We start from the raw sequence: 13,500 nt of genomic DNA, 5'->3' as shown, positions 1-13,500 counted from the left end.
ATCTTTGCCCCCATCAGCTTACTTTCTAAAGGGTTGAGAAAAAAGATAAATAAACATTACATAGTGGGTAATGAGTGCCATGGGGAAAGTGATGTCAGCTTGAGATTGTCTCCATATCTTTCAGAAGATTAATCCTCAAAAATACCAAGGCTGCAAATGGAAACCTGGGCTGGATATATAACAGACTTTTTTTTTTATAACAGACTTTTGATTGACTATTGGTCCTTAATTGATGTGTAATTAGAATGGATTCCCGTATTTACTGTCTGTTCCCATTCGTACTACTTTCATTTTCACAATTGTGTTAATTCTTAGTATAGTTCTATTTATTGTTGCTTTAAAATGATTCCTTCCGTAGTGCTTTACAGTTAAAAACCATTTTCACATTTCTTTTTTTTAAATGGCTATAGCATAATAGTTTTGGTTGAACTGTGTGAAATTGCTGATATTTGACTGCTTTGGACCTACAAAAAGCAATTGCACATTGTTCATTCTAATATTGTGCTGTGCCTACCTTTAAAAACAAAATATGAACATGTTTTATAAACTGTAAAGCACTATTATGCACACTGACAAAACTTAAATTTTGTTTCTGTCACTCATTTCCTATTTGCTTTAGAATAATTACTTAACCTCATTGTGCCTCACTTCATCATGACAGTGAGGACGGTAATAATACCTTGTAGAGTTGTGAGGGTTACATTGTAAGTTATAAATGTGATTACGTATGTAAAAGTACTTAGAAAAGCACCCAGCACATAGTAAAGGCTCAATAAGTGTTAGCTATAATTACTGTTACTACTCTATGAGGGAGGCATCATCCTTGTCAGTTTTGCAGGTGATCAAACAGAAACTCATAGAGATTTTATGGTTTTATTCCAAGGTTATGCAACTAGAAATCAAAACCAGGCATTTCTGACTCCAAGTTCTGGCTCCTTTCTGCTTACACTACAGCTGTCAGGGGAAGAAAGAAAAGAAAAAAAGAAGAGAGAAAGAATATTCATAAAGTAATTTATAGAGCACATCCTTGAATCTCTCCAACATAGTTACTTTAAGTTAGTTATCTTGTTTTCATAGACTGTTTGACATCCATAAAGAAAAATGTTTGACAGCAATCTACAATGATAGGTAATTGTGACCAGTATTATATTGTTACCTTAGAAAGGGTAATAGTGGCAGTTTTATAGCTGATTTGTCCAGAAGTGAATGAACCTAAATAAGTGTTTACCTCAATATTTCTAAGAATATAAGTGCAATTCTTAATTATATTCTTCCAGAAAGTAGCAAAAATAAATGTTAAAAAGCATCTAAAAGCAGTTAAAAAAAACAAACTTAAGCCTCCAATTCACAGCATCCTGCTCACCCTTTCCATGTGGATATGTATAATAGGCATCTCAGTTGTTCCGCTGACATGTATTCCCATCGCAGTAAATGTCTATTAAGTTCTTCCAGTTGCTCAAACCAAAAACCTTGGAGTCATTTTTAGACTCCCTCTTTATTCTACCCTGCATCCCAATTGTCAGGAAATTCTGGCAGCTCTACCCTCAAAACATGCAGCATCTAACTACTTCTTATCACCTCTGATGCTGCTACCCTCAACCAAGCCATGCTCATCTTTCAGTAGCCTTATAATTGGTCTTCCTGCTTCCACCCTTTCCTCCTTTCAGCTTACTCTCATATAGCAGCCCAGGTGACCCTTTAAAAATGTAAATCAGAAAATCAGTGTACATCTTAATCCCTGCTCAAAACCTTCCAAAGTTTCCCCATCTCATTCAGAGTAAAATGCAAAGGTCTTATGTAGCCCTCAAGGTCCCACAAGCCTGACCGAGGCTAACCCCTTCGACCTCATCTGCCTCTTCTCCCCTAGCTGAAGGTGCTTCAGGCACATGGGCCACTTTGCTATTCCTTGATCACACTAAGCATGCTTCTGTCTCAGTATCTTTATGTTTGCTGTTCTTGCTGCCTTGGATACTCTTCCCACAAGTATTTCATGCTATCTGCCTCACTTCCAGCAGATCTGAGCTGGGAGATCTTGTCAGAAAGGCATTTCTTGGCCTACACCCTCTCTTGCCCCCACCTCTCCTCTCCTTAAAATATTTTGTGTATATTTGTTTAGCTTATCTCCCTCTGGTTGGATGTAAAATCCAAGAAGGGGAGGACTTTTTTTTGTTATTATTCCTTGCTGTCTCCTGTGTCTTGTCTCCATCAATGCTTGACACACAGTAGGTGATTTTTATGTATGTATTGAATGAATGAATGAATGGAATTTCTTGAAGTCATTAACTCAGTTCTTCTTCCACCTCATTTGATATTGTTGACTTCTCTTCATTTGCCTTCTGTGACGCTTACTATCTCCTGATTCCCATTTTTCCTTCCAACTTCTCATTTGTCTTCACACATGTTTTTCCCTTCCTCTATATGTTCCTTTGAATATCTCCAAGTTTCCTTGCGGCTTTTATCATCCCGTTTTACGTATTGTTCTTAGTCAATTTTATTCATGCTCTGTGTTTTCATTACCATCTCCTTGCTGATGAGTCCCAGACTTACACTTGAATCACAGTCTTCCTTGAATCACAGCTTCAGATCTGGGTATCTCATTGGACAGTTCATGTAAATATTGTTATGCACTGTCGTCCTCTGTAGGTCTGCTCTTTTACTATTTCTTGCCTTGGTTAATGAGCCACTCTTTAATCCAGGCCAGAACATTGGCATCATCCTTAACTAGCCTTTCCTCCACTGTTTGCATCTAGTTGTTCACTAAATCCTTTCCATTTTCACCTCCTAAATATTTCACATGTGCTCTCCATCCCTATTGTCTTATATCAGGCCCCCATTAGTGCTTCCTCATGGACCATTGAATTAGTTACCTGACTGATTTGACTACCTCTAGTCTCAGTCCTTACCAAGATTTTCACACAGCTGGGAGGAATGTTTGCTTCTTATCACCTTTAGCAGTGCTTCATCCTGTAGCCTAGAACAACCCTAAGGGTGTCCAGGAGTTATTGCAGTGGGCATTTGTGACCTGTGGTTATTTGTAGACTCAATAGATAATACTATCTCTCAAAAGTATTGCTTACATTTGAGTTTTCAAATAAACTAATTTATAGTGTACTCTTTTCATTATCTGGTTTTCTGAATAAATACAATTTTCATGTAGTAGAGGTATCTCTCCCTCCCTCCCTCCCTCCCTTCTTTCCTTCCTTCTGTTGTTATAAACGCACTTTCATAATATTGAGTACCACTAAGCTATAACATGAAGTAGAAATTAACTGTGCACAGCGCATAGGCCCCCACCATCTGGCTTCCCCCCTAGCTGAACCTCTGGTATACTCCATGCTTGGTCATGCTCCATATGCCACACTGTTTCCTCTGCTCTGAATACTTCCACTCCACCCTCCTTCCTAGCTCCCAGCAGCGCCTCTCAAATAGCTACTTCCATAAAATCTTTCCTGATCAGGGTAAAAATCCAAACTCCTCTCCAAGGCCTACAAAGGTCTTACGTGATTTTTTTTCCCCAATCTTGTCTCTCTCTGATGTTTCCCTTTTTACTAGGCTTTTCCTGTGATTGCCTTCTTCTCACCCATTCAGGTCACAAGTCAAATGTGCCTCATCAGAGACCACCCCTCTCCCCAGTCATTTTCTTATCATATTGCCTTATTTTATCCTCTGCATAGCACGTCACTTCAAGAAATTCTCTTTATTCCTTTATGTCTTTATTGTGATGGCTCCCTCCTCCGGAATGTAAGTTCTTTGAGGTGGGACTCTGTCTTCTTGCTTATCACTGTGTCTCTTCCTAGAACCTGGTCCTCGGTAAATTTTTTTTTAAATTTTTATTGGAGTATAGTTGATTTACAATGTTGTGTTAGTTTCAGGTGAACAGCAAAGTGAAGCAGTTATACAACATCTACTCTTTTTTAGATTCTTTTCCCATATAGTCCATTACAGAGTATTGAGTAGAGTTCCCTGTGCTATACAATAGGTCCTTATTAGTTATCTGTTTTATATATAGTAGTGTGTGTATGTCAATCCCAGTCTCCCAATTTATCCCTCCCCCCACCCCCTTACCCCTTGGTAACCATAAGTTTGTTTTCTACATCTGTAACTCTATTTCTGTTTTGTAGGTAAGTTCATTTGTACTCTTTTTTTAGATTCCACATATAAGTGATATCGTATGATATTTGTCTTTCTCTGATTTACTTCACTCAGTATGTCATTCTCTAGGTCCATCCATGTTGCTGCATAGGGCATTATTTTGTTCTTTTTTATGGCTGAGTAATATTCCATTGTATATGTGTACCACATCTTCTTTATCCATTCCTCTGTTGATGAACGTTTAGGTTGCTTCCATATCTTGGCTATTGTATTGTAAATAGTGCTATAATGGACATTGGGGTGCATGTATCTTTTCAAATTATGCTTTCCTCTGGATATACGCCCAGGAGTGGGATTGCTGGATCATATGGTAGCTCTATTTTTAGTTTTTTAAGGAAGCTCAATACTCTTCTCCAATTTACATTCCCACCAAAAGTGTGGAAGGGTTTCCTTTTCTCCACACCCTCTCCAGCATTTATTGTTTGTAGATTTTTTTTTTGATGATGGCCGTTAGGATCGGTGTGAGGTGATACCTTATTGTAGTTTTGATTTGCATTTCTCTAACGATTAGTGATGTTGAGCATCTTTTCATGTGCTTTTTAGTCATCTGTATGTCTTCTTAAATATTTATTGATTGATTGGATTATCAACCATTCCTTTGAGCCCCGTTCTCCCTATAATTTTCTTTCTTAGCATTTCTACATTGCATTGCAGAGTCTTTGTTGCTATTAGAGTTTGCAGTCTCTGGTGCTGGACTAAGCAGGCATTACAAATGATCAAGGCAGCCCAGGAGTGAACGTCTTGAAGAGATTATGTTGAGAAGAGCATGTTCTTCTCCCTCTAGCCAGTCAGTTGTCGCCAGTCTGAAATGATAATTCGCATTTGCTGGGGGTAGGGGGGGCACTTTGATGAGTCCTTTACTTAATTACTTCATTTCACTTAATCCTCACAATAACACTATGAGGAAGGTATTAATACATTATCACCAGTTTATAAATAGGCTAACCGAGGCATGTACAGAGGTTAAGTATCACCACACTAGCAAATGACAGAACTGACTCTGCAGCCCAGACTTTTAACACTGTACTCTTACTGGTGTTCCCAGATCTTCCTGATTTCAGAGAAGTCAGAAACCTGGAACTTTTACTGTGTTTCACTATTTTAAAATGTTGGCAATTCATTCACATTAAAAAACCAAACAAAACCACTGCAGACCAAACAAAGCAGGTATGAAGGGCTGCTGTGGTTTCTATGATTTTTCTGTGACTAGACCTGGAGCTGCTTATGGTCCAGTCTTAAGATCCTGGTACTTAAATGCTGGATGGATGGTTGCATAGACAGATGCGGCAATCATTTCCTCTTCTGCTTCACTTTCTTGTTTCACAATAAAATAAAGTAAAATAATGCTTTATGTTTCTGTATCATGTTTCAGTTACAAGGTGCTTTCATATACATTGTACATTTCATATACATTTTGTATACATTTTAAAAGCCTCCATTGATGCTGCCACCATCACACTGTATGTATGTGTCCCTTTGCCCTCAGTTTCACAGTGGATCAGAGGAAGTAAAATGCAGGAAGTAAACCAGGAAGTAATGAGTGTTAGACTCACTGCTCAGCCTTCTTTTCAGTATTAATCAGTACTGCTGTTGCCCCACTGATCCCATTATGCACAGCTCCATGTGTAAGAAAGCATGCTTTATAAACATTCAGTGTTATTTATTTTAAATTAGACAATACGCTATCCATAAATTGTGCACAATTTATGGAAAATTCAGTCGATACTGGGGTTTTGGTTTTTAGATCTTTTTAAAAAATTAATTAATTAACTTATTTTTTTATTTTTGGCTGCGTTGGGTCTTCATTGCTGTGCGCAGACTTCTCATTGCAGTGGCTTCTCTTGTTGCGGAGCACGGGCTCTAGGCGTGCGGGCTCAGTAGTTGTGGCACACGGACTTAGTTGCTCTGCAGCATGTGGGATCTTCCCGGACCAGGGACTGAACCCGTGTACCCTGCTTTGGCAGGCGGATTCTTAACCCAGTGCACCACCAGCGAAGTCTGATTTTTAGACCTTGGCTCTACTGCATGTACTTGATTTACAGTGACTGATCTGGCCCCCATTTTTACGTGTTCTTTTTTATTGTTTCTAAATGTACATGAGTAATAATCTGTACAAATAATAATTTATATAAATAGTAGGGACTGTCATACCATTTAAAATTCAGTTTAAAAAATATTTTTATAAAATGGTATAATGATTACAAACATTAAAATGTGAGCACAATTCTCCATTGTTTTTCAAAAAGTCAATCCCTTGTCCTCTTTTTTTAAAAAAACAGAACAATTTTGTTCCCTTTGCATCTATTGGAAATGAGAATGGGTAGCTAAATAAACCATTTAATGTGGGTAAAGAAAGACATGAAACTCTTTGACTGCCTTGGTGCTCACAGAAGACAGTACCATGAGTTGCATTTATTCCTGTGTCTGGGAAGCATGCTGTCAGGCCTCTCAGTTTGTAGAAACCATTCCTCAAGGTAGCCATATCCTCTGAGGCAGTGGTGGTGGGGGTTGGAGGGTGAGGTGAACAGAAGTCATGTTAGAGGGACTGGGATGGGTGACTGCAGGTGCAGTTTGAAAAATCAATTCACGCATATTATTTCAGAATACAAATTCACTGGCTCCTCAGTAAAACCCTTGGGTTGAAAGTATGCTCATGATAGTGTGGGATAGAAGTTAACGTGCCAAGCCAGTAATGGTTAGAGACTGTACTCGGGGACAAAGGGTGGGTCTCTGACCAAGTGTTTGGAGCACTTGATAGAAAGCAGGAAATGCGGGTTCTTGGTTTTTTGCCAACTAGAGCTGTGACTTTGGGTAACTCACTTAGTCTTTCTGGGCCTCAACTTAATCTGTAAAATGAGAAAATCAGACTAGATAGTCTCCAAGGTCTTAGGCATGTTAAGTTTGCTTCTGGTTAAAGAAAAGCTGTGTGACCAGCTGCGTCTGACTGGTTATCAAGGTAAGACGATATATGTAGCTAGGGGATCCAAAGTGAATAATTACAGGTTTTTCAGCCAGTTTTATCAGGGCATTCTTTGCTTCCTAGTAAATTAAATAACAGAGGCGAGCTTATGATGAAAAAAACACGTCTCCTGCCTTTTCTCTTTCTTTCTTATCCCTAGCTCTACAGTCCAGAGACAGCCTTTGAAAACCATTTCACTATTTCTATTTTCAGCTTCTCTTGGAATTACTTCTGTTAGACTTAATGATATATGTAAACTTCTGTTTCTTGATTTATCAACTTTAGTAGGCAGTATCTGTGGACTTTTTTTGATATGAAAAGAAGAACTTAAGTCACTTTTTCTACTCCCTCTTCTCCATCTCCCATTATTTGATATTTGTATTCTTTTTGAAAGTTTTATTATCTTTATAATTTTAAATGATAAACTTATTTTTGATCACTTTCTCAACTTGCCATGTTGTAGAATGGCATTATAAGTACCCCTGCACCACCCTCTTTCTATATTCCAGCTTCTGGGAGCCATGCTTTGCTTTTACATCATTAAGGTTAATACTTTTATTTTGTCCTCCATCCCGCAAGTATTATGTGCTTATCTTTATGTTTAGATTACTGTTTTTACCACATTACCTTTCTGTGCCTGCTATAATAGCTTGGCCAGAATCACAACTATATGATTACTCAGTTTTATGTCTCTTAAAAGCTAAAGAAATAATTGGATATGTACCTGAAGACTTAACTTAGTAAGCCATTCATTTATTCATTTATTCAACAGATATTTATCGAATATCAAACTTCTCATTGCAGTGGTATTTATAATAGTGAAATATTGGAAGCAGCCTAAGTGATTAATTTTAGGGAATTAGTAAAATACCCACTGTACATATATAGGGAATGCTCTGTAAACATTAAAAAATGACATAAAATGTTAATAACATGAAAAATTCTGTTCTATATTAAATTTTAAAATATTTCTAAAACAGTATAAAATATATATACTGAAACGGGGAAAATGCTAGAAGCATGTATACCAAATTGTTAATTTGGTGATGTAGCTATCTCAGGTGGTGGTGATTTCTGTTTCTTTTCTTTCTCTCTCTCTTTTTTTTTTTTCTGATTTGTATTTTATCAATTACCTGAAAAGAACACGTCACTTTTATGATAATAAAATTTTTTAACTAAAGATAAAAAATTAGAATTGTCAGTCATTTTTTCTTGGAATACTAATGTTAAAATAATCTAGGAGTACCTGATAAGAATTCAGTAAATATTTGTGGAATGAATGAGAGAATGATTAAATTGCAGAGAGTCCTAGGTCCATAGTATTGACACTTAAACATTCATAATTTTATCCAGAAACAAGTCCTAGTTCAGTTATCGCAAAAGAAAAGTCATGCATTGAAGAATCTAAGAAACAGCTTTAAGTGAGTGTTGGTTGTGTAATGGCAAATCCAGCAGGATTGAGGCCCACCACAGAAGCAGCCAGGCAACAATTCTATATTTCACAGTAAGCAGGATCTGAATAAAAGTGTCCTTTGTGCTTGTGAGATTGAGGGGTGGGACTTGGGGCAATTTATGTTACTTCTCCTTAATGGAAATTGAGACAGCCTCTAATCCTGCTTTCACATGACAGCTACTTATTTGATTTTTTGGTAATTTGGGGAGCAGCTGTGGAGAAATGATTTTTCTGCAGAAAGAGCCAGCTGCATTCTTAGCCATTTGCAAATGGCTTGGGCATTGCTAAACTTCCCATCCACCATGTTTCTGATCCAGGGATAGTGTCAGCAGCTCACCTGCTTTTTATTGATATTTGTAGCTGTTAATAAGCATCTGAGTATTTGAGAATGCATTTTCTAATCCTTTTTATCATTGTCCTCAACATTCATTAGGTACCTTCCCACACAGGGCACTGTGACAGACACAGGGTTGTAAGCTGTAATGTGGAGACGACTTTCCTCTTTGACAGGTGGGTCAGCATTAGTGTCCTTAGAATCATTTTATTTTTAGCAGATTAAATTACAAGGTAAAGAAAGAATCCCGTGTGAAGGCAGCTGAGAGCTGTGTGCTTCTGGTCCCCAGACTCCTCCTGAGTCTGCTGTCTGGGTGTTCATTCAGGTCCTCTTGCTGTGCCATGTGCTTTCACAAGCTGTTGCCGCAGCCTGCAGTGCCCTTCTTTCATTCTGGCACCTGACGAACTCCTGGCTGAAGACTCTCCTCCCCTTCGTGATCCCTACTCTGTGTCCTTGTTGTCTTCTCTTCCCAGTGCTCTCTTAGCCCTGGTGATGATTATCACTAGAATATGATTTTTTTTCTTTCTGTAAGAAAAGGCTTTTTTATTTTAACTTTAAAAAAATTTTGGCCATGCCATGAGGCATGTGGGATCTTAGTTCCCTGACCAGGGATTGAACCCTCACCCCTTGAATTGAAAGCACAGAGTCTTAACCACTGGACTGCCAGGGAAGTCCCGGAAAAGGCTTTTTTAAAGGCAAAAGCCTTCTAAGTTAACTTTATCAATTTGAATTTTTTTTTCCTGTAAGCTCTTTTAAACCAGGGTCTTTAAGAAATACAGTCAAGGAATTGGGTAGGCAGGGTTTCTATAATGAGTAAAAGAAAGCTTTATTTTTGATTGTGAACACCTGTAGGGTGTGGGAGAGACAGGGATAGTCTTTTTCTCTATCTTTGCAGTGTTGAATTATCACAAGGGATGGATTTGTTTGAAATATTGTATGAACCTACTCTGTTAGAAATTTCTTTAACAACAATGAGAAGCAAGTCATTTTAAAACTTTAAAATAGAATATGGAAGAACTGCACTGTTCATTGTGCTGGTCACAGCCACATGTGGCTGTTTATATTAAAATTATTAAAAACTAAATAAAATTTAAAAATTTATTTCTTTAGTTGCAGTTGTCACATTTCATGTGGTTAATAGTGGTTGGTGGCTGCTATTTTGGACAGTGCAAATTTAGCGCATTTCCATCATTGCAGAAATTTCTACTGGACAGTGATTATCTAGAACCTATAGAAGAGTTGATGTATTTTGAAGCATTTGGTGAAGTAGATGCACCTAACTGTTTTCTGTGGAAGGATGTTTATTCCAGTTGAAGAATTTTAAGCAGCTTGAAATTCCCTGTGCTTTCTTTACATTTTTCCTTGGTTGTGGCACCCTCTAGTGTTTCAGCATTGGTATAGCTATATCATCATGAAATAACCTTTGTGATTTGAGTCCAAGAACATTGAAATATTTTTGGAAAATTTTGTGTGTATATACATTTTTCTAGGGAGGAGTTCTATAGCTTTCACACATCCTCAAAAGGGTCTATACTTCAGGAAAGAACTGGTTCTAATAAAGGTCCTTGTATGGTCAAAACTCCCAGTTTGTGGTTTATAAGCATTTTTTTCTCCCAGTGTAAAAATAAATCATGTAACTGTTCCTTTGACATTTCTATGCTTTATCTGTCTTTACGTGGAATAGTGATACTACTACTAATAGGTTACACTTATCTAGCTGTTATTATATACTGTGTCCCATTTTAAGCCCTTTTATAAAAATTAACTCATTTAGTCCTTACAGTAATTCAATGAAGTAAGTTCTATTAATCCCCCCAACTGAGAGATGATAAAACTAGAGTGTAGAAGTCAAGTGGAACTTGTCTAAGGTGGCAGAGCAAGGATTTGAATCCAGTACTCTGGCTCCAGAGTCTGCACTCTTAACCACCCTGCTATGGAAGTGAGGCTAAGCCCTTAAGCAGGAATGAGGTAGAATGGAGAGGAGACTTTGCATACTCTTGGCATGTTCTTGTATTAGATTCTTTGGGCCTAGTTGTATAGTAAGAAAACAAAGTTCTAAATCTCTGCAAGCCACAATGGAAATTATAGTTAGCACCTACTGTTGATTTTCAACAGATATGCAGAGATCTATCTGTATAGTCTGCCAAGAACTTGGTAGATGAAGGTCAAAGCTGCCATTGCTACCACATTTTCTTTGGTTTGTCCAAATACCAGATCCAGTATCTTCATTGAATAATATAACAAATCTTTTTGTGATTGTCACTATTATTTCCTTAAAAAGGCATTTATTTTATTACTGTGATGTCAGTTTTGAGGTTTGCTAGAATGTTAGACTTATTAAATACCTTATTTAAAGAGCAGGTAAGATAGATTCATAAACAGATAAAAGTTTGTGTTTGCATATCTCCTACTTCTCTTTCTGTCTGTACCCCCTTCTCACTTCTGTGTCCCATATCTCTCTTCTTGAGACATTTTATACTCTCTAACTTAGCCTCTTTTTAATGATCCAACTCAAGATTTTGTATTCAAGTTCCTTTGGCATATGGAAACAAACCCTAGTGGTAGCCTTATAAAAATGTCCTTAGAATCACTTTATTGATAGTATAAAAATGTCAATACATTGTATTGTGTTATTATACAAGTCAATGTAAAGTTTGTTGCTTACCAGCATTTCATGAGTAATTTCAACAAAGGTACATATTTTCTTCCCTTTGTATCAGTCAGGACCTAGTAAACCATGTGAGATATTTCAGATTACACAGGTGTTGGAAGACTAAAAGAGCAAAAGTAAACACTGAGGTAATGCAGATATTAATAACCACAGGAAGTAGCTACCACCCGTTGGGCTGGGGGAACGGAATATAAAAACTTAGGAGTTCAGAGGGGCCCCCACAGCTGGTAATCTCACCTTCAAGTGGGATGCCAGGCAGCTGGTGCTCAACCAGCAGGGGAGAAGGGGCGCAGCTGAAGTTGGGAGATGAGGCTGTCCTCTCGGTGGAGCAGCTTTAATAGGAATGAAAACAGCAAGGAAATCCCTTCTCCCTGCATCTTCCCATCTTAACGCATTGCCTCCCCTTGGTAAAACCTAACATGAAGCTGGCAGACAAGTCTGGTAAATAAGGTTGGCCGACCCAGCTCAGAGTTGGCTATAGTGCAGCTCAGAACAAGTATAAAATAGAGGACTTGGAAGCTGAGAGATGAGATGAATGGCCAGCACAACCTTATAGGAGAATTATGGAAACTGTAATTGCCTGAGTCTAGCTTTACTAATTATGATGTGTAACCAATTATCCCCAAGCATTTATTAAGGAACAAATTATGATGGCTGCTATTCATAGAGACTTTATGTACCCAGGCCCTGCCTTCAATGAACTTATAATATTGTTTTCACAAAACCATTCACTCAATCTGGTCATTATGAAGTTGTGTGGTAAAGCTTGTTCTTCTCACATACTGTATAAAAGCATCATTATTAACTGGATTCTTGGGTTGTTATTAATACTAATGAATATTTACAAATTTTATCAACATTGGAATGAAAAATATTATGTGGTTGCAGTCATAAATTAGTTTCAGATGCTCCAAACTAGGAAGTTAGCCTTACCCAAGGCAAGACTATTTCTAAACTTGAGCTGTGCTGTTCTCTTTGTTCTTAGCATGAGAAAGGGACTTAATTTTTCTTGTGACAGTTTGTTCTAGCATGTCATTTAATTTTAAGTTTCAAAATGATCGGTTTGGAAGTCTATATTACAGTTATTTGTTTTTAGAGTTCATTTTGTTAAAAGTCAAAGCAATGCATTCATATGATAAAAGTTCAAATAGAAGGATTTATAATAAAAAATCAATGGCCTTTTGCCACACTCTTCCCCTAAACCTAGTCCCACTTTTTAGAGACAGTTACTTTAACTTTTTCTGTTTATAGTTTAACTATTCTGTTTATAGTATTTAGCAAACAGTATTACCTCCATAGTTTTAAAAACTATGTCTATACTACTTTTTCTTGATTTGTCAAACTTGAGCATTTTAAACTTTCTTCTGTATAAGTATTACCTCACAGTACTCCCTTCCTTTACCTTCTCTTTTTGAGTTGCATCGTAATATGAATTCTTCTGTCTGCTTTTGGTGTGATTCCCTCACTGTGTAAAGATAGGATATTAGTGCTCCTAGACATTCCTCCATCAACTTTTACATTCTGCTTTGTATTTTATTTAATTTTCTGTATGTTTATCTGTAGCTGGAGTCTGAAAATGGAGAACAATAAACTACATCATGACTATGGCGGCGGTGGCTGCAGCTGCTGCCGCCGCCGCTGCTTCTTTGGTAGATCCCAGTGATGTGAGGATTTTTTTTTTTTCCTCTGCAAGTCCTATATCACCCTTGGGCTATTTAAAAGAGGATATTCCTAGGAAGGTCAAATGGATTCCTCATCCTAAGCTCCATTTATTACTCAGAATTAAACCACATTTTACTTTGCTTCTATTTTCACTTTGGCTTTCTTGTGCAGTTGTTTTAGTTTTTCCTACTCTGGCAAAATTTTGACCCATTACCCTATATCCCCCCCAAGAATCAAATATTGTCTTTGGCTTTAGGCTTTTTTGGGAA

The 13,500-nt window shown here is 37.5% G+C and overlaps 1 protein-coding gene across 7 annotated transcripts in view; it reads left to right on the top strand.

Annotated features, from left to right (window-relative positions):
* Nucleotides 1–13,500, top strand: part of NRF1 (nuclear respiratory factor 1) — a 120,456-nt gene that overhangs the window by 27,718 nt on the left and 79,238 nt on the right. For 5 of the 7 annotated variants that reach the window (XM_057731596.1, XM_057731600.1, XM_057731599.1 and 2 more), the window contains exon 2: nucleotides 8,998–9,074. The exons of the other annotated variants lie outside the window; for them this stretch is intronic. The gene's annotated coding sequence lies outside the window, so the exon portion shown is untranslated. The remainder of the gene's footprint in view (nucleotides 1–8,997; nucleotides 9,075–13,500) is intronic. 7 annotated transcript variants of the gene reach the window in all.

Source organism: Hippopotamus amphibius, chromosome 4 (assembly GCF_030028045.1).
Source record: "Hippopotamus amphibius kiboko isolate mHipAmp2 chromosome 4, mHipAmp2.hap2, whole genome shotgun sequence".
Taxonomy (NCBI): Eukaryota; Metazoa; Chordata; class Mammalia; order Artiodactyla; family Hippopotamidae; genus Hippopotamus; species Hippopotamus amphibius.
This window is presented reverse-complemented; position numbering and strand designations above follow the sequence as displayed.